This window comes from Passer domesticus, chromosome Z (assembly GCF_036417665.1).
Source record: "Passer domesticus isolate bPasDom1 chromosome Z, bPasDom1.hap1, whole genome shotgun sequence".
Classification (NCBI taxonomy): Eukaryota; Metazoa; Chordata; class Aves; order Passeriformes; family Passeridae; genus Passer; species Passer domesticus.
Window position 1 is genome coordinate 42,257,917 of NC_087512.1, and position 25,399 is coordinate 42,283,315.

At 37.0% G+C, this 25,399-nt stretch overlaps 1 protein-coding gene and 1 long non-coding RNA gene across 2 annotated transcripts in view; one reads left to right on the top strand and one right to left on the bottom strand.

The window, feature by feature from the left end:
* SHC3 (SHC adaptor protein 3) overlaps window positions 1-25,399 on the bottom strand; it is a 90,300-nt gene that overhangs the window by 57,398 nt on the left and 7,503 nt on the right. Inside the window, exons 3-4 of the mRNA XM_064404760.1 lie at window positions 8,752-8,891; window positions 1-379 (exon numbers count right to left, since the gene is read on the bottom strand). The gene's annotated coding sequence lies outside the window, so the exon portion shown is untranslated. The remainder of the gene's footprint in view (window positions 380-8,751; window positions 8,892-25,399) is intronic.
* Window positions 73-25,368, top strand: LOC135290806 (uncharacterized). The gene is made up of 3 exons (XR_010353626.1): window positions 73-211; window positions 1,319-1,417; window positions 24,501-25,368. It is a non-coding gene; the product is annotated as an uncharacterized LOC135290806 (long non-coding RNA).

Below are 25,399 nucleotides of genomic sequence, written 5' to 3' on the forward strand. Positions count from 1 at the left end.
CAGCCCAGCCAATACCAGCCGGCTTTGATGACTCATTCAGCAAAGCCTTGCTAAATAGTGGAAGATCCCATTTCCAGCACAGGCGGCACATTTTTTGCTGCAACACCAGAAAATGAAGCCCGCGTGTCAGCAGACGGGAGTGGGTCGTGAAGCTCCTGCGGAAGACAGGATGTTGCCAGAAAAATGTCTGGGTTGTCCACAGGAGTAGCAGGTGAGGAAAACAGTGGAGTCAGATCTCTGTCTCTCCCCGACTGTGTTCGTTCAGCCAATTCATTTACATCCAGCACAGGAACATGAATGTGCACAATTCGTTTGGTATTCGATTGCTCTCTGTGCACCCGCAGATTCACAGATTTTACAGGTTTATCTTCAGAGACCTCTGACAAAAACAAAACAAAACAAAACAAACAAAAACCCCATAACAAACAAATAAACAAAGCCCAAACAAAAAAACCCACCCAATCAACAACCCCCCCCCCCCCGATAAAAATAACCACAAAAACAAAGCCAAAGCTCTCCTTGAAAAAAAATTGCATATACTTATTTCTCCCTTATTTACCCTGTTAGTACAGTAGATATTTAAAGGCAGTATAATCATCGCTCCAGGGAATGGTAGGCAAAGGGAAAGCTAGAGGATGAAATCTTCCCAGAGCACCAGCAAAAGGTCTAAATTTGAAACTTTCACTGGACAGAGAAATGCTTGCAAGGCATCCATTGGATGCAAAGCGCTACTGCAAATCTGACACTAGACACTGCAGAGAAGTAGAAGCCACTGAGTTACCCAGTGCTTGAAATCCAGTGCCTATTTCAGTGTCTGATCAGGAAACTGCCTCCCTTACAATTCCAGTCCGAGGGTAGGAGAACTACTCTCAACATTTCAAAACCCTTTAAACATTTCAAAACCTTTTGAACATTTCAAAACCTTGCCTTTTATAGTTCCAGGGACTAGAAACAGTACATAATTTTGCCCTGCAGGCAGCAGGTTCAAATCCAACTCCAGGAAATAATGAATGAAATTAGGAGACTTGCAATAGGCATAAACTGCAACTTAAATTAGAATCTAGTTCATTCTAGCTGTTGCCAGAGCATTTGTAATGTCTTCTGCATTTCCAGCACTGTGTCTGGACCTTGCACACTGACTTTACCATGCCTGCCTTAAACAAGCTTGTTGCTACTATTTTGCAAGACAGCAAGACATTCAGAGCACTATTTTTTTCTTACTTCTATTTAGCAACCTATGCTAAGTCAGCATGTTGAATTTCACCCAAGTTGAAAATGAGCCTTTTTCTTTTCTTTTTTTTTTTTTTTCTTTTTGCAGGCCTGTGAGCCAGACACTACAACACAATTAATAAATGGCCATGGAACAATTACTCCTTTGTCGACCAGTAATAAAATGGCAGGTGGAAATTCAATGTCGGTAAGTGAAAAATAATATGTAATCCTAGAAATACATACACAGTGAGGGGGTGTACACTGCCTCTGACAAAATACAGCATTTTTTACAAACTACTGGTAATTTTGGCATCTTAGACAATACTTTCTTTCTTTTTTTTTCTGTTGTCTTTTTCAGCTTTGTTTTCTCATGGACACTCTTCTTACCCTAATTCAGTTCTTGTTTCATGTCCTTTTCTTCCTCCATGCAGCTCTTAGGGGCTTATTCTTAGCTGCCGTCTTTTTCCTTCTGTATCTAAACTACCTCTGCAGCCTGTATTTCAGAAGCTACTAATTTTTATTAATCACAAAGGGTAAGAAAAGAAATTATGCTGGGGGCATGATTAGAGGGAGAAAGTATATTTTGTTGAGGTTTAAATCATTTTAAATTGCTGCAAATATAGGAGACATTGCCAATGCACATGCCAAACCAGGTAGGATGACGTGACCACCATAAAGAGGAAACACCACCACTATGTTCCCCAACCTATAGTAAAAAACTGTCCAGAATGCAAAAATGTGACTTCCTGTGATCATATTCAGAGAAATATTAACCATAATCAGAGTCGGCAAAAATACCTCATTCCAGTAACACACTGTAGTCAAGTACATACTCTATACAACAAAAAAGTGCTAGAAACTGTTGAAATTCTGCTGAAATATTTACATTTTCAGAGTTGTTGCCTGGTAGCAGTAAAATTGCTTGCAGACTAAACTGAATTTTAAAAAAATGATAAAGACCTTAAGTTTGGACCAAAACAAACCTCCAAATGGAATTTGGGTTAGCTAAAAAGTTATAAGAAACACTAACTATGTCATCTATATAAATATAGATGTTGCTAAGAGTTTAAATACTTCACAAAACGTAGCCATAGAGCATCATAGTTAACATTCCTCCTTATGACAAGTCCTAAACAATTACTGTTGGTGTGATGTAACATTAAGCCATCAGCAAATTGGATGCTATTGCTTATATTGCAATATGATGGACACAAGTGTTAATTATCTGCTTTAGTAAATGTTCTTGGTGAATTTTCAATATTAATAAATGGTCAATTCTTCAAATAAAAACATAGCATTTCTATAATATAAAGACTTCTAATACCCCGTGGGGAAATTTCTTCTTTTGATAATTAAGAAGGAAAAATATCAGCATTCTTTACACAACACAAGATGGACATATATCAGAAATCTCTTACCCATGTATTTATTAATCAGCCTAATCCAGCTTTCTTTATGTGAGACAAACTCAGATGAAGTAGTTAAAAGAAAAGCAAGATAACTTCAGGATAAGCTAAAAGGCATTATTATCTAACCTTCTTAAGAGGTACGTAGCTATTTTAATTTTAAAAACTAAATTCCTAAACAATTGTATGTATTTTGTTTGTACATATTTAACATATCTTATTCTGAATTCCTCTGTTTCTCTGATCTACCTGCACACAGAGCACAGTTACATCCTACTGTGATTTCAAGGGGGGCTCATCCCATAGCTGCAAGACTTACTGAAAGGCACTGTACTTCCTGTCAATGGTAGGACTATATACTTCTACTTCAAAACATTTTTCAGGAGCCAAAGCATAAACTGGGCTCACATTGCTTAGGGTTTTTTTCCATAATGGGTGTTCGAGTTCAACCTCAGCTTACTGTCCTACGCAAAAAAAAACGAACTCTGAAGGCATGTAGGTAAAGGGTACCATTTTCCTGTTGCAGAAAAACCAACCTACCAACCAACCCAAAATCAAGGAACAACCCCTTTCCCAAAAATAAACCAACCTGAAATCGAAACTATTCTAACAAATTTTAGTTAATCTATTAAAAAAAAAAAAAAACAAAAAAAAAACTATAAATTGCCCCCATCTCCCTTTCATCCTCACTCCTTTTCTTTCACTGGATGGATCAGTTTTGCTGTTTCCGTGGCAACATTATTGCTAAGGGTGGGCTGCACCAGGAAATGGGAGCATTATCTGTGGTTTTGCAAATTATTTCTCTGGAAAATCATACTGTTGAAATTATTACTATTCAAGATCAGTGATTATTAATCATTAATGATCAACTTCCAACTAAAATTACATCAGTGAAGTATAAAATCATGGTCTCAAAATGTGCCTACAAATTTTTGAGCAAATGCTTATATTTTGAACCAGAAGCAGATCCTAAACAATGTTCAGGAGGCTGTTTTTTCTGCTTATTGGAAATACTGAAACAATTTTTTCTTAAGACATGTTCACTCATTGAAATATGACGTGAAATATTTGGAAGAAAATGAAACTTGTAATTCCTTCTGCTCCATTAGTAGTGCCTGAGCCTAGTCGGAAAAGTTAACACACTACAAAAGTTCACAGAAAAGATGGATCTGAGATAATACCCAAATCTGAACATGACACTGAACTTTTGTGAGGAAGGATCAGAGAGTGAAGTGTATTAAAATCTACAAACACTAAACCAACTCTTCCAATGCCCCCAATTTTAATTATTTCTTTTTTCAGCCAGACACTGAAACCAGAGAATTAGCAGCAGTGTAACAGAACTGTATATCCTAAAAACCAGAAAATCTAAAGCTCTTCCATGTCTGTTTGGCTGCTAGCACCTACTGCAGACCTCTGTATATAACAGACCTCTGTATATGTAGGTCTTTTCCAACCTAAATGATCCTGTTTCTATGGTTTTTCCTCTTTCTCCTTGTTCCAAGCTTCCACCCTCTGCACCAGGAGTCTCACTCTAGCTGGAGCCTCACCCTAGAGAGGCTTTCTGCCCTAAAAAATACATCCCAGTCACATTTTCTTTTTTGTCCACAAACTGTGGCATGGTGTACAAAATGTACCGCATTGTGAATAATGTAACGAGAGGCCCAGAACATGGTTCCATGATTCATTCAGAGTGATGGAAATTATGCTTCTTCTGGGCATATAGGCACTAATGTCCATATGTCTCCAAGTGTTTCTATTTTAAACAACCAGAACCAAGCACCTTTTTGGTTCTCATTCACAAAATGTATTTAATAATTCAATAGTTTTCTTTTCTACATTGTAATAAGGTGTCTGTTTTTTAGTTTTGATAGGTTTTTTGAGTATTTTATTTTTATTTTGTTCGTATCTTACCTTCCTATGAGTGGTTGGCAAAGCTGATGTTAAAAACCCCCTATATATGAAATCTGACTTCACAAATTTCTTATTGATTCCAAGAGGAGTCAAATTTAATTCTTCATTTCCAAATCCAAATGGAAATCTGGGAATTTTAATTGTGTCTGACTTTTTGTACAGGATTTCTCAGGTTGTTTGCCACTCATAAAGTATATCTACTTTTATGAAAATGCAAATGACTTTATTTATATTTTCCTTTTTAAAACCATGAAAAAAATATTTATTACTTATACAGTACATATATAAATATGTTCCTTACCATCATAAGAAAATTTATGCTCTAGTATCTCCTCATTTGTTAGGATAGCTAAATATTGGCAAGAAGAGCAGCAATTAAAAGGATATGTAAAAAAATGCACAATGGACTTTGTTGTAACTCTTGGCATCAGGAAGGGGTAACTATACCTTGTTTGAACAGACAGCAGTCTATTAAAAAAATGCAGACTTTCCCAAACACCTTAGTTTCCCCTCCCCTAATTAAAAGGTTATCATCAAAACTGTAAGAACCAAACACCAACAGAGAATATAAATTACCATTTTTTGTCTTAGGTCACACATCAGGCCAAAATTCTGGCAGCACTTGTAGAGATCTAGGGAGAGCAGCACTGTTCAGACTGCATCACCTTTGCCATGTTGCCACAAAGTGCATGCTGTGTGTGGCACCTGCCTGAAGAATAACACAGAAAAAACTGTTGGGGAGTTTTCGGGGTTACTTTCAGCTAGATCAGTTCTAGACTCCAAATCACTTCAGTCATGAACAGTGAAGAGGGAGAGGAAATAAATTGCACAGGCCAGGACAAGTGTCTAATACCCAATCGCATCCACTTCACCCTGAAACAGAGCCCATTAACTTTTGTCACCAAACAATACAGATGCTCTTGGCAAACATGGAGCTACATGCAGAGCCATTATTGATCAGCTTCAGTACTAAAAAATTCTGGCAGTTCTGCAGTAGTGGATAACAGCACCAGTGGAGGACTATTCATAGCAGCACTCACAGCACTCATTCCCAGTGAATTAAAAATAAGGACTACTTCTGCATATCATAGATGATATGAACCACCATACCTGTTTATGATAATGATACTTGTTTTCTGACCTGAAGTAATGCCTCACTTCTTTCTGGGTATAGTCAAATGAAAGAGGCATCTGCAGACAGTAGAGTATACATGTGCAGGTATGCCCACATGCCTGCATGTATTAAGGATGCATTCTTTTCTTAGCTGGGTTGCTCTTCTTCCTTGCATTTGAGTTGGCCTACCTTAGATACAACAATACATATGGAAAGCAGGACGGCAAATCTGAGAAAGACATGATAATGAGGCAGGGCTGGATGGAGGGATTTAAACATCTGTTTAAATGTTCACTTAAATGGATTGAAGTTTACAAATTACATTGCTAGTAATGTAAGGAAAGGCACTAAGTGAAATGGCCGTAGATGTGAAGACCAAGACATTCTGTTTTAAGCTTCATGAACTGAAGTAGAGCAGTAGGGAGGCAAGCACCCTGAACTCTAAAAGGGACTCCAAGATTAAAAAATGTTTAGAATGGCAGAGAAATGGAGATACACATGTGCCTAGCACCCTACTGTCATACACAGCAGCCTGTATACTTCTTTGTTGTAGCAAAAGTACATAGTAACTTTCTCTAGGTACCCTCAGAAAAATGTGTTTTGTTTGCTCAAGCAGGGCAAGCCCCTGAGAAGCTTCAGTACAATTATGGCTGAGTTATCATGAAAACTGTGGGTATTCTGAGGGTCAGCAGTTCTCCAAAGGACTTTGGGCATATGCACTAAGAGCAGAACTCAGTAACAGCAAAGACACGTAGCAAGGATGTACAGCAGAAAGGCTGGAGCAAAAACATAGTGCTTGTACAGACAAGCAGAAACCAAAGCCCACTGGCCAAGCAAAGGTAAGTGATGGGTATCCAGGTCAGAGGAGATATTGGAATAGGGAAAAATAGTCAGCTATGAGGATCTGCGGAGAAATCTTATATCAACAGCCCAATCTCAGAACTGCCCAGTGCTCACTTTGAATTGGGTTTCAATGAACCCCTGGTGCCAGGATGAAGAGATAAAGGAGAAATGCAACTGGCAGAGACACAAACACAGCTCACAGCTCCAGAACAGAGAGAGGAAAAAGAGATGCTGAAGCCATATGACAGCCTCGAGGTCTGCTATAGCAATAAGTAAAGCAGAAGGAAAAATCCTACCAAGTGCATTGAAAACAATCAGCCTTACTAGCCAGTGGCACCAGTAGTGCTGTTGTCTCCAGTCAGTTCAAGTTCAAGCGACAGCACATCTGAGACTGACTGCACACTATTATTACAGTCAACGTTAGCATTGCATAGATGTCGATTGTCTGCTTTTATTATTCACTTTGACTAGGATATGAAAGAGTACGGATCCATACTGTTATGAAATTATCATGTGCCACTGAAGCAACCTGTTACTTTTCTATTCTAACAGTTATTACTGACCACAACGAACTGCAATTATCCTTAAACTAAGACTTTATTTTGAAAACTAGCAGCACTTATCTGTCTAGGACTACCAAGACAGTGTCATAGCAATGCTTTGTCCTACTAAAGCTGCTCCTCTAAGCAAGTGCATGAAACTTTACCAGTAAAAACACAACTTTGCACCCAACAGTGTGCAAATAGTAAGCCTGCTTTTGAACAGCACCTTACCAACATATGCTTGGTTGGAATATCTAAACCAGAAGAAATCTGTTGTTTAGCTACAAGCATGAAGACTGCATGAACCAAAAAAAATCCTTAAGTGCAATTAAATTGTAAACTCAACAATTAAGGCAAAAGTAAGCCTGCTACATAAAATTTTGTATCAGAATACATATACATGTCTGTAATGGAACACATATACAGACCACCATGATGAGAGTCAAATGAGAGAACAGAAGGACATTGGGAGGTTTCGGAATACTGATGCACAGATAGTAATGCTACCTTGCCAATACCACTTTAGTTTTGTGCTTACTTTTTTTTTTTTTTTTTTGCCAAAACAACAGCTGGGGTTTTTTTAAGAAAAAGCAAAAGAATATTCTGCTAAAAACCGACTTCCTACATATACAAAAAAAGCATAATCTGTATTTAATTGCTCTATAATGCATCTTTCTAACCCTTTCTAGTATGCAGATGGAAATGTGTGCATACAACCATTCCACAGGAGCTTTCAGTCACACAAAACTAACACCTGCCCTCTGCTGTCCAAGATGCAAACAAAGCTGGAAGGAGCTCTTCCTTTCTACAGAGCACATTAAATCTCTCTAGAGCATTTGCATCTACAGGTAGCTACACAACCTCCCAGCAAATCACACTCACAAATGCATTAAGGAGAATGAAAAACTCAAAGGTTCCTGCAAGGCCACACATGCTGGTTTTGGCTGGGGTAGAGTTAATTTTCACCATAATGCCTAGTATGGGGCTCTGTTTTGGATTTGTGTTGAACACAGGGTTGATAATGGAAAGATGTTTTTGTTATTGCTGAGCAGGGCTTGCACAGAGCCAAGGCCTTTTCTGCTTTTCCTATGCTGCTGAGGAGACTGGGGATGCATGGAGGCTGAGAGAAGACACAGCCATGACAGGTGATGAGCAAAGGCATATTCCAGACAGACCAAATGGCATCATGCTCAGGATATAAAGTGGGAGAGAAGGGAAAAGGGGGGATGCTTGGAGTGATGGTGTCTGTGTTCCCAAGTAAATGTTAAATGGAATGGGGCCCTGCTCTGCTGGAGATAGCTGAACATCTGCCTGCCCATGGGAAGCACTGAATAATTGCTTGTTTTGCTTTGCTTGTGTGCACAGTTTTTGCCTTCCTTATTTAACAGTCTGTATCCCAATCCACAAGTTTCCTACCTTTTGCCTTTTCAGTTCTCCCTGATCCCGCTTCTGGGGGAGTGAGCAGGCAGTTGTGCAGTGCTTGGTAGCTGGCTGGGGTTAAACCATAACACCATGTTACAGGTAGCAAGAAGTGAGTGTGGTATCTCATCAAAAAGTAAGGCCAGAGTTTAAAAGGGCAGAAATGTCCTGCTGGTCTCATCTGCTCAGAAGCACAGAGTAATGACTAGCAATGCAATTTCTATTGCTGCTTCAGCTTTTTGTGCTCATGAAAGAAAGTAGTCTATAAAATTTCATCAGTATATAAACCATCTTGGCTTACCCTTGGGGTGGTCCTTTGCAGCAGAAATTATCTCTCCATCACTTAAGGAAAAGAAGGGATATCTACTGCCAGGAAAGGTGATGCACGTGAAATATCAGCAGTGTAGGGAGGATCATATGTAGGTCTTTCTGTAATTATGCCTAAAAAAATATCTTGTAGTTACAAAACTGTAAATAAATCAAAAGGATGGCTGAAAAAAACCCCAGTAAATTCCTGTAACATAGATAATCAAAAATAAAGAGGCTGTTTCAGGTTTTCCCTTTTATCATTAATTTTTTAATGATAAAAGATTTTTAAAAAAATTGAATCTTCTCAGTACCGCAAATGCCCATAATCCTAATGATAAATAAGCACTGGGTTAAACCAACAGAATATTCATTTGGCATCACTAGAGATGTAACTGAACTTCACCAAATGAAAATACCTTTTAACAGCTGTTAAGTGCTTTTTTGGGAAAATACTGATTTTCTAAACTATCATTAATTTGTTCATTTTTAATAGAACTTTGACCAAAGAAAATTAAAATTAGTTCCTACCATAAAAAGTATCTACCATAAAAGCCTCCTTTACATATACACCATGACTAAGAGATTCATGACCCTTTAGCCTATTTTCCATTCCTTGGTTACCTCTGCAGCTGCTCAGTATCCTCTATCTGCACATCATTGTTAGATCGGCAGCTAATGAAACCACTGACCAAATTCAGCCAAAAACTACAAAGAAGGGGAGGTTTGGAAGATGTTAAGTAACAAGATGTTAACCCTCATGGGATAACCAGGAAGAGGAAAAGGTAAAAATATACTGATGTCTCCCGAGAGGGAGGCATCATAGTATTTGCCTGTATTTCTTAAAGTCTAATGTTTTTAATAAACATGCTTTACATATTATCTGAGGTATTACCACTATCACAAAACTTCACAGATAAATGTCAAGACACTGGCAGTATAACCCACATGGTTAGCAGGAGTTGTTTTGGTGTCATTTAACGGAGGAAAAAGATGTTGTATATGCCACAGAACAGTGTTTACATTTGCGATTAAGAATCATAAACTCATTAATGATTTTCAAATATAAGTTTGAAATTTTACACATTTTCCTTTCTCTGAAATCCTAAGACTGTTCATAATGCCCTTAATGTATCTTACCAAGTATGTGAACCCGCCTGTCACCCATATCTTCATGCAGTCTGGGATAAACCTGTCACAAATTCTTAAAAGAGACACTTGAGAGTACCTCAGCACATCACCATACTTCAGTACACATGCTTTTATTATGGTTATCTCATCTAGTAACTTCCAAGCTAACACTCAAAAATTTTAGATCTGAGTTTGCCAAGTTCCACATACAAAAGCAATTAGAACCAGTTCAGTTAATCCTTCAGACATTCATCTCACCATGATCATGATTATTTTCCCTAGATAGAATACACATCGCATGATTTCTCACTAGTTAGGCAAACTTCAACCACTGGTTCAGATGTTCAGCTGCACATTCATTTCAATACAACTAAATATGATGCAATTTGCAGTTTACCAACTGGCTTGAAGTAAGCTTAACAGTTAACAATTCCTAGAACAAGAGGCAAAAAGGAGCTGCTGTTAGTATCTCCTCTATTCTTCTGTTTAACACAAGGAACATGTCTTCTGTGAGTGAATTCTTCATTAGACTAGTCAGTTACTTTCAAGGAAAATAGCTGGTGTTTATTAAAACTTCAGAGAGGCTGTCACAACTCTGGGCAAATAGCTGCTGTAATCAGTCACCCAATTTCTTCCTGTTTGTAAGCAAAAGCACAAAACAAAAGCACTGCACATTACACTTTTGAGTCTCTTCCTAGCATGGGGAGATAAGGTCAGTATTAGGTATAGTTTTCCTGGGTAATTCTTGAGGCTTAAATCAATCATTAGTAGCTACCAGTGCCGGGCATACTCCTACATTATGCAGTCTGATGATGCAGACAGATTTGCTCCCACCTGCTGTGATTCATGCAGTCCAGCCAGATAATACAGTAGCATTATTCAACAAGCTGCAGCAAGGTAGTCTAATATTGTCCTTTCTGGAGTTGCCTTCTAAAAAACAGCCACATAATATTTTTAGCATTAAAAAAAGTCACATGAAAAAATAATCTGTTTCTTTGGTGATCTTGCACTCAGAGCAAGGAGAAAAAACATGTTTGTAGATTGAATTTTATATATATATATGTATACACATGCACACATATGCTTTTCTCTAGCTAGTATAAAGAAGTTACTGTTTATTTCCAAGGCTGTTTCTCCTCTTAGTGTACATAGCTATACTGATTCCTATTATGCCTGCAGTTTTGCTTTAATTTGAATATATTTGGTAAAGATCAAGTAGCAAATGCTGCAGGTATCTTACGTAATTCATTTTTTCCCTCATCACTATGCAATACTGCCTGATGAGAAACCATGCACATATTTTGGCTTATTAATTAATGTTGCTTCTCTCAATTCTCTCCTGAAAACATACTTCCATTGCAGAATGCCTGTGTCAGTATTTAGAGCATATGACACACTTCAGACTACCTCTTGAAATTAGCAAGAATATTAAACCAACTTTAATTTAATTAAAGACAATATTAGATTAAAAAATATGCAGCAGTTAGGGATGCCATTTTTTCCCCTCTTAATTTGGAGTCATATCACTTCAAAATCAACATTTGATTCCATGAGACATTAGAGTGTACTTGACATGGAGATTGGTTCTGGTGTTTGTATGGTTAATCTGCTGAGTCGTGACTACTTGTAACTGTCAAATTCTCTCCAAGGATAAATAATTAAAGCTTCTGGAAGAATAAGCACACAGGAAGCAGTGGAGATTGGATGTACGTAGGTGTTGAGGGCATTAATTTTTATCCAATCGCTGAATAAAAAGCACATTATTCATGCAACCTTGTTCATTCACTGCTACGTGACCTGCACCACAATAGAAGACTGCAGCATCCAGTGCTGAATTCAAGGCATTCAAGGCAATGAGGAAAGGACTCCAACAGTACCAGCACAGAAGAGCAAAATGCTACACTGTAGGTGTAGCATGCAGCCTTTGGTTAATGCTTTAGCTCTTATGACTAATGCTAGAGTGACACAAAAATGCTTTTTCTCATAGAATATTTTTCTTTGGGTGCAGTAAAAGTAGCAAATATTAGCCTTAAGGTAGAAGGACATTTTCATTTTCTTTTCAGCATGTATCTCCCACATGTCAATGACAACTATCAGATAAAAAATCCAAACTCATAGCAACCAACAAATAAAAGAATTCATTAATTGGTGAAGCAAAACAAATGCAATGCCTTGTAGTATCTGTGGTACAAAACTTTTGACACGAAGTATCTCAATAAAGTGAATACTGAAAGGTGTAAAATTTACAAAGCAATTTTAGCTGTGAAGCTCAAAAAAGCCTGTTATAAGTTCCTGAAGGTTTTTAAAGCACAAGAACAGCTCCCCGTTCCAAAATAGATTCCTCCACCTTCACATTGCTATTCCTGTACCATGTTAACTCACTACAAATTCTATCTTTGGCTTGATGCCTCATATGCCTGTTAACTAACTACTTTTACATGTAATTGTTTATTTGCTTGAATATTTGTATACCATGTACAAAGGTGAAACTCAAACAAGAGTCTAGTGAAAAAAACAACTCATAAATCATAAAAATTCAAGTATCTATAAACATTCATTAAGGTCCATGGTTACTGGAAAGCAAGGCACCTGCTAAAAGTGTTCATATCATCTCCCACAACTACCTACTCACTCTGGCATTTTTAAATACCAGATCAGTTACATCATTCTTAGTAGCAGATGTAACAGCTTCATAGCTTATATCCAAGCATAGGCACAAAAGATTTTAACTCTCATTTATAATGAAAAATAATGGTCTTTTAGAAAGGCTTGAAAGCTGCAGAATTCCCTAATGACAAATTTGGGTGTTTGAAATATTATCAGAATAAAAACTCATTTTATTTTTACATAAAAACAGAACACTCCACAGATTTCAAGCATACAGGAATGAGGGAAATTAATTAGTTTCTTATCACAAACCAGGAAAGAAACTGAAAAAGAACCAAAAGGAACTTAAAAACTAAAACCTTTGTAATTTAAATATACAAATAATGAAATTTTAAAATATATTTTTTTAATATAAAATGTTACATCTGCAGAAAAAGAAATTGATGCATGTGAGAAAAAGAATTAAGGTCCTCCCAGTACAAAAAGAGAAAATCGTATCAAGGCAGTCAGGAAGAAGAAGAAAATGGAAACAGAAGTTTGTACATGTATATTAATGGCTGTAATAGGACCAATTTAATTTAGAAATAATTGATAAATTTGAAAATAGCAAAGTCCTTGAGGAAACACATTAAGCAATTTGTTGAAGTGTTTTAGTCTACTGCCAGACCTAGAGAGGTTGAATAAGCTCTCAGAATTGAGAATAGTATTTGCAAAAGCACTGCTATCAGACACACTCAGGAAACAGCATGGAAGTTTGGATAGCAGGTCACTCCTCCTCTCCTGCACCTTTATTAAAGCTAAGGAGAGCATTGCAGAGCACATGAAGTAGGAAATTGAAAATGGCAAAGATTGTCCTTTGTGCTCTTCACTGGTCACCTTCTTCACTGTAACTCTAGTACAAAAATATATTGCTACAGGACAGGACAGGACAACATGAGATGTAATTAATCAAAAGAACATAAAATTGTCCTGTGTCCCAATGATGTAGTACTAATGGTTACCATTGTTGTAAAACATTTGCCTTACATTTTGAAGGAAATTAATCAACATTGTGATAAATCATATTATATAATTAAACATTATTAATGCTGGGAACCAAGATTACTGAGCTCCTAGGTAACGTCACATTTGTATGATGTTAAGAACTGTGTGACATTACTCAGGAGAAAATAGCTTTCCTAATGTCAATAAAGAATGTAATATAATCTCCCTCTGCCTTTTCAAAATTGAAAAATTATTAACTGAATAGAAGAGTAACACAGGACTAATTCTCCATTTATCATGGCCAGGTCATAAAATGCTGGTCATATCCATGATAGGTTCATTTCAGGGCTTAGCTCAGGAAAGGTTAGTTACTTGGGAAAAGGGCATTGCTGATACTGCTGTGAGACAGATTTTTTGACTGCATATTTTATGGAAAAGAGAATATTCTCTCAATGTTAATGGCATAGATTAAAAAAAATAAAGAAAGATAAAGACTTTCAATTTTTAAAAACTGGCTAAGATCATATGGCTTTTATAATTCATTATTTTCATTTGTGGTATTTGTGAAAATTCAGTTCCTAGATATCAAGAGGGAGACCAACATAAGCCTTTTCTGGGCAACAAAAAAAAGGTGATGAATGAAATTTATGAATGTTTGCTTGTGAAGTTCAGATATGCCAATGAGAACTCAATGTGTTTAAAACAGCCACAGAAAGCTATCTCAAGTATGATTATGGAATCTCAGCAGAAATGCAACGTGTCCATAAACAGTACAACTGTTTTTATCCCGCCTGTATATAGCACATGTTTCTGACACGTTAATATGCAGATTGCAGGTGGGAGTTTCCAGGTTCAAAGCTAATTTTTCCACTGAGTGGCATGTTCCCAAAATTCATTTTCAACCCACCTAATTTTAGACACTTAGTGGAGGCGCTAAAGTTAGAAACCAAGTCATCCTAAACTCTCTCTACAGGCTATGGAAAGATAGTGATAAAGGGCTGGTAAGATTTTACTGCAGCTGAATTACATCTAGTGAATGCCTTTTCAGTATTCAGACTGAAGCTGTCTGCTTATAAGCAGATCAAATGTTTGAATATTGTTCAGAACAAACAAATGCCATCTAATCATTACATAAGCTGTATACTTTCTCCCCTTACTCAATCTCCTCAATAGCTACTTCTGTGAACAGCAACTTGCTGGCCTTTTAATTATCATTCTTTCACTCTTTATTATCTTTCTAATCAGATAATTCTTCGTCCTTTCTCCTCTTGTTTCCTTAGGTAGCAAATAAGCAAAAACTATTCTCTAAGATAGTAGCACAACAGTGTTGGGTTATTTTTATAACTACAAGTGAATGAGTAACTTGTCCACCTAATGGCTTAGATTACTTTAAAATTACCCTTAGCTCTCAAACACTTTGATCAGTGTTCAATAATTTTCTATTCTCACAGCCAAAACCTCTGCTGGAAGTCTGGGAAGGTATCATTATTTATCAATTTCACTCCAAAAAAGCAAAATCTGTGACAAAGAACGTGTTGACAGTCACAGTTAAACAATTTTACAGGATGAAACAGTAAGTATTGGAAAACGGTAATAGGAAAAGTAAGGGCATTTATTGCCTTTTGCATTTCAACAACTTAAAAATATGAAAAGAGGAAACCATGTAGTCAGTGTACATAATGTAACGATACATTTTTCAAGCCAAATATAGTTGACTAAATCAAGGCAGAAACATGGGCTGCAACTGCAAAAATAGAACACAGGAAATGTGGGGAAAAAAAACCCAACAAACTCAAACCTACTTGAATTTTAAATGTCTTTATATATAATTATCTTCTGATTACTCAGTTTCAATACATACTTATTAAAACATTTGTTTCCAAAAAATTTTAAAAAACCAAAAGGACATATATCCTGAGATTAAAAAAAATTACTCCTACAGTTTCAGTTCTACTTGCCATCATAGACACTCAGAAATCTATCTGTAGAGACAGATTCCTCATTACCAGTTTCGATATTCTAGAAAGTCCATACATAAGATTCTCCAGGTATTTGCCTTGCATAATAAAGTATTTGTCATACGTGCAATATACTGCTTTCATTTGGGGGAAAAAAAAAATTAAACTTCTCCTTCTTTATTACATCTGATGAGAATCAGAAAGGGACTTCCACACTCAGTCATGCAGCACATCTTGTTTTTAACCTGTGCAGGGCCCCACCAGATTTACCAGACCTAACTGTAGATGTATACAGATACTATAAACACTATTTTAAATACCGCAGAAGAGGTACTGTATTTTCTTACTTAGATTGTGAGAAGAAAGCCAAACTTTTGGATGTGAAGTAATACATAAATGAATAAATTCATTTCTAAAAATACATTTGATGCAATTATAAAATGGAATGATATTTCAGTTCTCTTATGAAACTTCTAGGATAGGATATGCTTTGTAGAATTATCTAAGACAAAGATGAGAACCAAGTAAATGCAAGCTTCTCTAATTTACAATGTTTTTAAGGAGTAAGTTAAGTTCAGTGAAGCCCATTACTTAATAATATGGAAATAGAGCAAGATTACAGGACTCTTTCTCACCTGCTTTATAAGGCTTGCTTTAAACTCAGCAAAACAAAATGTCTAGATTCATTTAAAACCAAACTGAAGTCCTGCTACCATTATCTTCCTTCTAATTCTCATTATCTTCATTACTCTTATTTCAGTGACATATGCCATGCACAATAATAACAGTGTAAAAGACACTGCATGAAAACAGAAAGAAAAAAAGGAAACACCCACACACACAAAACCAAAAACAACCCATACACAAAAAAACACCATAGAGACTTTGCACTCAAAGAAAATCCCATGCAGCTAAACCCTCTTGAAAGGATACCTGGAATGTACAGAAAGTCATGATGAAGTAAATGCACTTTTCAACCTATAGGCTAAAAAACAAACACATTCTTATTCACCCTTATGATGTGTACATACTCTTTAGCATACCATTGATAGAAATCAACTGACATCTAAGAATGCAAGGAATTTATGCATATAACCAGTCTCAAATCATGAATCTTCTTTCAGCACTAGGAAAAGTATGATAATATTTCATGCACCAAAACTGGGACTTAAAACTCTACTCAGTAGTGTGTGGAACAGGAGAACACAGAGTATCTGCAGGAACAGAATTAAAGCTGTGCTTTCCCTGATTTTAAAAGGAGGAGGAAAATTTCATTCAAAAAGCCTTTTCTGTCCCTGGCAATTATTTGCACTGGGAAAGTACTAGACAGTTGCCTTCTCAGCTAATAGGTCCTGAGAGTATGGTTGCATGTGTGATTGCACTGGAGCACTCCTGATTGAATGACTAAAGAGAACTTGACCTCCTCCCCGCTCATATTTTCAAGCTGCAGAAAGAGGCATTCTCCAATTATAAACAGGGCAGATTGAGATGCAACAATTGAATGGTAAGGAACAATCAGACATAGATCTCACTCAGAGTGCCACAAATATGACATTCAACCATCAAAGAAACTGTGTTCACGCTTACCAGATGCTAACACATCCATTTCATTTAGTTTTGCCTTCTGCACAGTGAAAAATATTGTAATTTTGTAGTAATTACTGTCAAACTCACAGCTCTAATTATATTCTGCCATTTTAAAGTGCTTGCATATGCATTTAATGCTTCCAAAGATGTCACCCTAAATACTGACATTTTCTGTTCATTCACAGAAGATATACAGCATAATAGCCAATGCAACAGCACTTTCATGTAAAACAAATCAGCAAGGAAAGTAAGGTTCAAGCAAACATTTTTGCATTTGAAAATCTGAGGTACACTTACGTATTTACATTTGCATTGTTGCAAAATACCCAGCTTTTTCCTTTGGATCTGCTTCATGCAGCAGGAAGAACTCTGACAGCACCAAAATGCATGTTGAAGAACTGCTGAGTTTAAATTAAGCTTCAGCCTCTTCCCTTCTATATTTTGGTCACCATAAAAGTAAGGCAAACACAGGGCAAAAATAATTTGAGACTCTTACTGTCTAAATTCTCCTGTGCTTTGAATTGCCATAGTAGAGTAGGTTCAACATTTGGTTGCTAGATTGTACAATCCGTACTGCAATTTATATACTCTTTAAAAACTTCATCTTGAACAACAGTTGGAGCAAAATACATCCATATCCTGTAACAAGTTGAAACTGGAATATACAAAACATTCCCTACTGATAAAACCATATGTCTTCAACTAACATGTTGTATTTTTAAAAGCTCAGTCACACGATTGACTGTATTTTTAAAAAGCAACATATTTAAACATATTTAAAGCCTTACCACCTAACTTATCTCCTGGAAGCTTCACAAAACTCACATTTTGTAAGGTACGCTGAAGGAGGGCAAAGTGCTATATTTTGGCAGTCATGAGGAATATGTGCTTCAGAAAATATGGGTGAACTATGGATTTTTAAGCAACTCTATCAGTCTTCAACTGATTTGTGAGAAACTTTGCTACCACTTAATAGCATTCAGGAAAAACTTTCCCCTCTTACATCCCACCACATTTTCAAGAAGGAGCTGACTGCACTGGCAAACTAGTCCTATGACAATGTTAAAACTGCCACATTCCTAATTCCTACATTCAGTCCAGTGTCTTCATTTTATTTTACCTTTTGAGAAAGTACAGTATTGAACATCCTAAAGGTTAATTTTTTCCACTTTTCCAGATATTAGGTTGAAGACTTAAATAAGGGGATATAGCTTCAAGTTAATTAAAGGCTGTCATTTGTTGTGGCTAATTTGTAGTAATTGGCTTTGGTTATGTACTGATTAGATAAATGAGAGCACATGTTTAACTAACAGATGATACACTACAGGACTGTTTCCTTTAATTTATTGTCAATCATATGGAGCATTTTTTATACCAAGTTTATTTTAGCATTATGCCATTCCAAAATTCTTCTCTCAAGTATTTTTCCTCCCCTTGTGGCTCCATATGCTGATTAAAAAAATGTTAAAAGGTACCATGGTAACACTTGCTATGCTATAAGACATATTGCAGAAAGTTTTCAGACTCCTAAGGCATAACTAAGACATTAAAAAATGCACAATAATGTCAGAAACATACTCCAGAGATACTGTGCTAGTATCCAGATACTATTTTCAGATTTCATAGACTTGTTAATTTTATATATATATTTTTTACATTAAGAAATTACAATACACAGAGAATGGGAAAAGTGTCCCTATTGAAATGAAATTTGGTATTTCACATATGCAACATATTTTGTGGTTTAAAATACAATTCAAATGCTCTCAAAGTATGAACTGGCAATTTTGAAGTCTAAACTTCATAGCATCCAACTACTGACATCAATGATCAATGTCATCAAAAAACAAATTATACACATACAGATTAATTTTGGGGGACAACAGGTTGAAAATTCAAAAGCACCTACTGGTTTTGTCTTTATGAGAGTCCACCTCTGTCATCAAAGACCTGGATGACCAGCTACACTGTTTAAACTCCTCTTGTACCCTTAAAACTCAAACTAACCCTTATCTTCACTGGGGGCTCCCTTGCAGCAGCACAGATTAGTAGCTGATATCAAGCAGGGGAAAACAGCATGATCAAGCCAGAGCACTAATCCCATAGGCAGCCTTTCATCTCACAAGAAAAAGCACACATCTAAATCCATACTATGCTTGCACACTTCTGCCAGCTGGAGCCTACAGAGAAAGAACTCCATCTCCTGCCTTCAGGCAGGATAATGAGTCTGAGTTCACACTTGTTATTTAATTTTCTTTCAATTGCAAACCCACCCCACACATAATAGTAATATATAATAGTAATAACACAGCATTTTTCCCATGGGGCTAATTTCAGATTTGTTTTGCTTTATGCATGTGCAAAAAATGGTAGACCTCACAACACAAAGTCTCTGAAATCCACTTTTTCTTAAATGAAATGAAATGTTTCCTATCTGTCATGACGCAAACTCCAAGCATAACACTGCCTACCCAAAGCAGAGTAATTTTTGTAAGCACACTGTGTAACACTGAGCCAAAAAAATTAGGTGACTTCATCTCAAGCAACAATTAGTTTATTCAGTGTCCTGAAACACACCCCCCTTATTCCCATTTTTATTTCTTGCATCTTCCCAAAACAGATTTTTAAGTCCAAAACCAAAGTACATTCTCAAAGCTGTATGTATTTTATGGCTTCTTTAAAAAGTACTGTTCCAGATTTATAGCCTTACCCTACTGCAGTTGAAAACCAAGAGCAGTTACAACGCCTAACCCAGTTCTTTCTGTACAGAGCTGCATGATTTGATAGTAAAGTTTTACTCTACTGGAAAGAGACATATACCAAAGACTTAGCAATGATCTTAATATATCAATATATAAGGTAATTTATTTACCTTATGCGAGATAAATAAATAAGGTCATTTATGAAGACCCCGAAAAGGGAAGCTCTGAACAGTTTCTTACAAGTATACCAATTGTTGCAAATCACAGTTCAGTAAATACGTGTCTGCCATTTCCACACCCACTGTCATTTCCACAGAAGACAAATTTATGACATATTTTGGCCAGACCTTGGTCTGCGCCATACAGGAATGGAGAGCCCAGGATGAATTCTGGCAGGCACATCCCACGGGCGTAGATATACACACAGTTCCGCAGGGCGGATTCAGTTGAAATTGTGAATCAAGTTTACACATCCCCACCCCTCCGCCTGTCAAATGCTTGCACTGCAGTGGTTATGTTACTAAGTACCTCATTCCAGAAGGCATGTAAAGAGACAAATTAACAGTGGCTTTTTGTGTCTTCACAAAATAATCAAGCTATTGTTTCCCACAGCCTTTAATGTTTCATCTAAAACTAAAATCAACATGGCCAACATCAACTAAAGTAGTTTTGGTTTGTTTATTTGGTTTTGGGTGTTTTTTTTGTTTTGTTTTTTTTTTGTTGTTTTTTTTTTTTTTAATAGAGAATTCATGAAATGTGAACTACCAGCAGTATTTTGAGAATCAGGCATCGTATAACCTCTGTCCTGAGCCTGAAGCAAGAGTCATGAGGGTTGTAGCTCTGTGCTGTACAGAAGACAGAATGAGTGGGACTAGTGGGTCAAAAGCAGCACTACTGTGTCAGAAATGCAGGTGATTCCAGCATCACAAAAGGGAGGCTGAGTTGGAAAATAGGCTGGGGGAGAAGGGAAGCTGAAATCCCTCCAGCTCCCTCTGTAAGCTGGCAGAAAGTTCTTGCGGGGTTTGAATTTACAGTAAAACACAAAAAAGGAGATATTACAGACATGACAGTTCTAAGATACAGCTGAAAAAGGTTAGTGTCAGGGAAAAGCCAGGACCAGTAGCTCCCTATGGGAAGAAGTGCTGGGAGTCCAGTGTGGTGACACAGACAGCAGGTTTAGGGTCCTGGGCCAGTCACAAGCATGCCTGTGACACAGAGGGAACTGCAGCTCAGGCCAGAGCAAGCTTAAAGCAGTTCCTGCAGGCTAGGCTTGACCCATTCTCCCCACGGTGCTCCCTGGGAGCCTCTTTCCACCACTGTCACCAGTGGGAAGGGGTCACCAGCAGCTGCACTGACTCAGCCACCACAGCCAAGTCCACCCAAAGGGAGGCACATTCCCATAACTCACAGACCACAATAAAAACACTACTGTATGCAGGAATGGTTTCCGAATCTGCACTCAGTCCATACTTTGAACCTCTGATTACAAGGTTATGCCCCAAAACAAAAGTTTTAAAAATTATTTTCAAAAAAACTGTAGCCCTGAGGCCTAATATTTTGAGCCTGCATGCCTCTCTTACAGTGATGACAGGTTCCTGGGAGTTACACCATGGTGCAGGAGCTGCACTACCAGACTAAGCCAGCAGAAGCTTGCAGTTTGGTGTGCCCCAGCATGAGGGAAAGCGCACAACATGCATCTAATTTTCAACAGTGAAATCAGATGTAAAAACAATTGAACAATATTGTGAAATAAAACATGTGATGACATTCTATTGTTCCCTTACATCTTAGTCCAACATCTGCTGAAATGGCTAAAGGCTGATTTCAAGCAAGTTCATATGAATAGTTAAGAGGTGGGAAGCAAAAATCCCATTTTTAGCACATCTGCAAGATGGCAAAACAGGATATCCATGACAACACCACTAATATTCCACTAAAAACATGAAAAGGCATTAAGTTTTAATACCTGTAAAGCAAGATGAATCAGTTTGCCTATTTCTCTTCTGTGAATTGGCTGATTTTTTTTTTCTTTTTTTTTAAAGGTAAGCCTGCAAATGCATCCATGTAATGACCTAATACTCAACTATAGCCAAGGAAGGCTTCAGTCAAGGATATTCTTAGGAAAACTAATAGTTTAGGACAGAAGCAATCCATTCATTACATAATGGGATACATCTGTAAAAACAGGAAAACATTTCAAACTAAGCAAATTTCCAATATATGCCATGTTTAGAGGTGAAGTCATCTGAAAAAGGCTCGTTTCATATAAAATTTGTAGGATAGCCCCATGTACACATGTCCCGAATGAAATGCAAAAGTGAGTTTGACAAATGTTTTTAGTCTGAGAAGGAAAGACAGATTCAGACAAAATGTATTTCCAGGTAGGATCTTCTTCCCATCTACCTTATAACTGGTAAATTATTTTCTGTATAGCTACTGCATGACAATGTATAATGGGAGAGTTTAACTGATGGATGTTTTTCTTTACATGAATAATTAAAAAGCTGATGGAGAGTGGAAGGAAGATGTGTTGAGAACTAAGAAACCAAAAATACTTAATATTTACTTAATATCAATATACTTAACTGTGAATTATAAAAGAGGTTTACCTGCCATGACAAAATCAAAATTTTGTGTATCCCCTGCAATAGATGACTTTTTGGTATCTAAAAGGAAGAGGGAAGTGACAAGGAAAATTCAAAGTGGACACATATAAGCAGGGAAAAAGATATAGAAGTAGTTGGCAAAATGCAAGATCCAAAATCACGGGAAAGAATTCAAACAGCTACTCAGTGCAAAGCAAATATTTTGAAATAGGTTGAAAATGATCACTGGAGAACAACAAATTAGATGAGTTTCCTTAAAGTAAAGCAACACACTGAGTGAAATTCTGGTATAATATATTCCCACAGGAACAGAAAGTGTAAGATAACCACAAATGACTGGCAAAATCACTTCAAGAACTGTGTATTTCATAGAGCACATGTATATCCCACAGAAAAGTGGTGAGTACTGCTGTGAACTTAAGGAATCTGCACATAATAAATATAAATCGTTTAGTTCCATTCATTGTATCAGTGAGAGGACAACACAGTATATATCCAAAAAGGATACTTAAAACCCAAAGAGATGAAGGAAAGATTCAGGCTGGGGAAAATACAAAAGCATTATTGTATGTAAGCAGAACTAATTGTTCCCAAAGTTTCTGAAAACTAAGTTCTGTTTAACTCAAATTAAATAAAGGCTTGATTCAAAATGCCAGGAGGAGCTGATGCCAATTAAATGTGTTGGAACTCATCCCAGTTCTACCAGTGGTCCAAAAAGACCACAGCCCTAGGCCTGAGTGTTTGTGTGTGAAGCTTTGGTGCCACACACAATGGAGAAGGGAAGGGAAAATCTGTCACGTGTAGGTGGCTCCTCAAAATGGGGAAACCTTACTGTTTGACAGGAAGAAATGTTACATATTTTTATGGTAAGAGAGTGGGAATTCTGGTCCTTTATATTCATTTTATGGCATCTACATCCTCCTGCCTTCCAAACCTTTGTAAATGTTCTGTGACACTGTGACACAGGTAACAAGCATAAGAATTGCTATTCTTTGAGATGAAAATGTAGATGTTCCCTGTGCTTTATGTTCAAAAATTCTGTTATCATCTAGTCTTCTTCAAATGGGAGCACACCTATTAATACTGCCTTAACCAAAACCCACAAGTACCAGCTTTGAAATAAGCTTGTCATTTACTTGATCAGTGAGCCCTCCAGTGGCTATTTTAAACCTTAAATTGTAACAATAACCGTAAGAAAAATATTTGTCTGTATATGCTTTACTCAGATTACATTTGATTTCACTTGTATTCTGGCATCTTTTACCACTTTAACTAAACAACACTTAAGGCAACCTTTGTAATACTTGCAAACAGATGTATTTTCAGCTCACAAACACTTTCACTCCTGTGTATGTACAAAATTTCTAAGTGATATATTTTAAACATTTAAGTAACTTCACAGAAGTCAATGAGCAATATTTATGTAAGAGAAGTGGGGAAATATCAATGTATTGTGCTCAAAATCAAAATCTTAGCCTATAATCCTGTAGGATATATACCCTATTTCTTGGAACTACAAACATGTAGAACAATGAATAAACATTCACAGGCCTTTTCAATGTAAAACCCAGCATGTTGCAGATTTAACATAAATTTTAAAAATACCTCTTCTCATAAAGGAACCTGTTCAGCCATGGAACTCCTTGCTACAAGGTACTGTGGAGACTTTTGGGCCAAAGATGACCTGAAAATTCATGAAGCAAAAATCCATATGGGCAATGAAATCCCTCAAGAAACTAGATTAAACTAGGAATGTGTCATCACAATACTCTTCCAACTCTTACATTCTTCCATTACAGAAGGTAACCACTAGAGAAAGCTGCAAAAATAAGTTTGGCTGAAAGTATGTTTTCTGATACTGACAGCACTGACATAGCCAAGTTTAAATAAAATCTTACTTAAAGTATTTAAACACTGTTTGAAAAATATCCAGTAACTGAAGTACCCCTCACTACAGATTTTTTGCCCTTGATCCATTCTAAGACACTCTCATGTTGCACGCTGTGCAATCTCCATGAAAAATCTCAGCAGGACTATGCCTCATTTGACAGAATCTTCTTCTGCTTGATTCTCTAGTTATTATACAGCATCATCCTGAATGTGTTTTATGAGCATTGGTTGCTATGGAAATCATCTGCTAAATTCTGCATTATTGATTTTGTTTAACAGGGGAATTGAATCACAGAACCATTAAGGTTGGAAAAGACCTTCAAGATCATTGAGTCTGACCTTTGACAGAAGTTGATGTTGTCAACTAAACCACAGAACTAAGCACCATGTTCAGTTGTTTCTCAAACAGCTCCAGGGTTGGTGACTTCACCACCTCCCTGAATTATGATTTTAAAAATTTAAGACTTTAGCTGAGAGTTAGAACCAATTCATATTGAAGTTAGATATACCAATGATAAGTTAATGATTATTAGATGCTTAAGCTAATTGTTATATTATGAGCTTATTTATAGAAGGAAGTGCAGCAAGTGAACCATTATAGGAATATATGGAAACCAGTAAAACAATGCCCAGCACCTGGACTCTATGTCAATCCATCACAAAGCAAAGGGCCTTGGATTGTGCCAGAGGGTCACAGAGACCTGACGAAGACCTTCTTGACTTCATCGCTGGGATCCCTGACCCAACTGGAGACCAACCCAACTCATGAGAAGAACTGTGCATGCATGAAGGACCAATAACCTCATTTTAATACAAAGCAGGAATGGGAGGTGCTGCAGTTATGCATATGTATTATTTTGGGAAATAAATAGAAGGCAAAAATCCTTGTGTGGGACGGTCACGCATTTTGGGAATGACCCCCCTGCCCCGTGCCACCCTCTGGCATAATAAACATACCAGTTTCTAACTTTAACTAGTTAGAGAGTTGTCCTGGTTTAGGGTAAATTTGGGAGAAAACCTCCAAAGGGGGCCCCTCCAGAAGGCAAACCCACACGGCTCGTCCCCACAACCGGTTTGAGAAAGATTCCTCAGAGAGAAGTGGAAAGAACCTGTTTATTTAACAGGCAAAGCATCCCCAGCACACAGAATGAACAATACCGAGTGACAACACTCTTTCA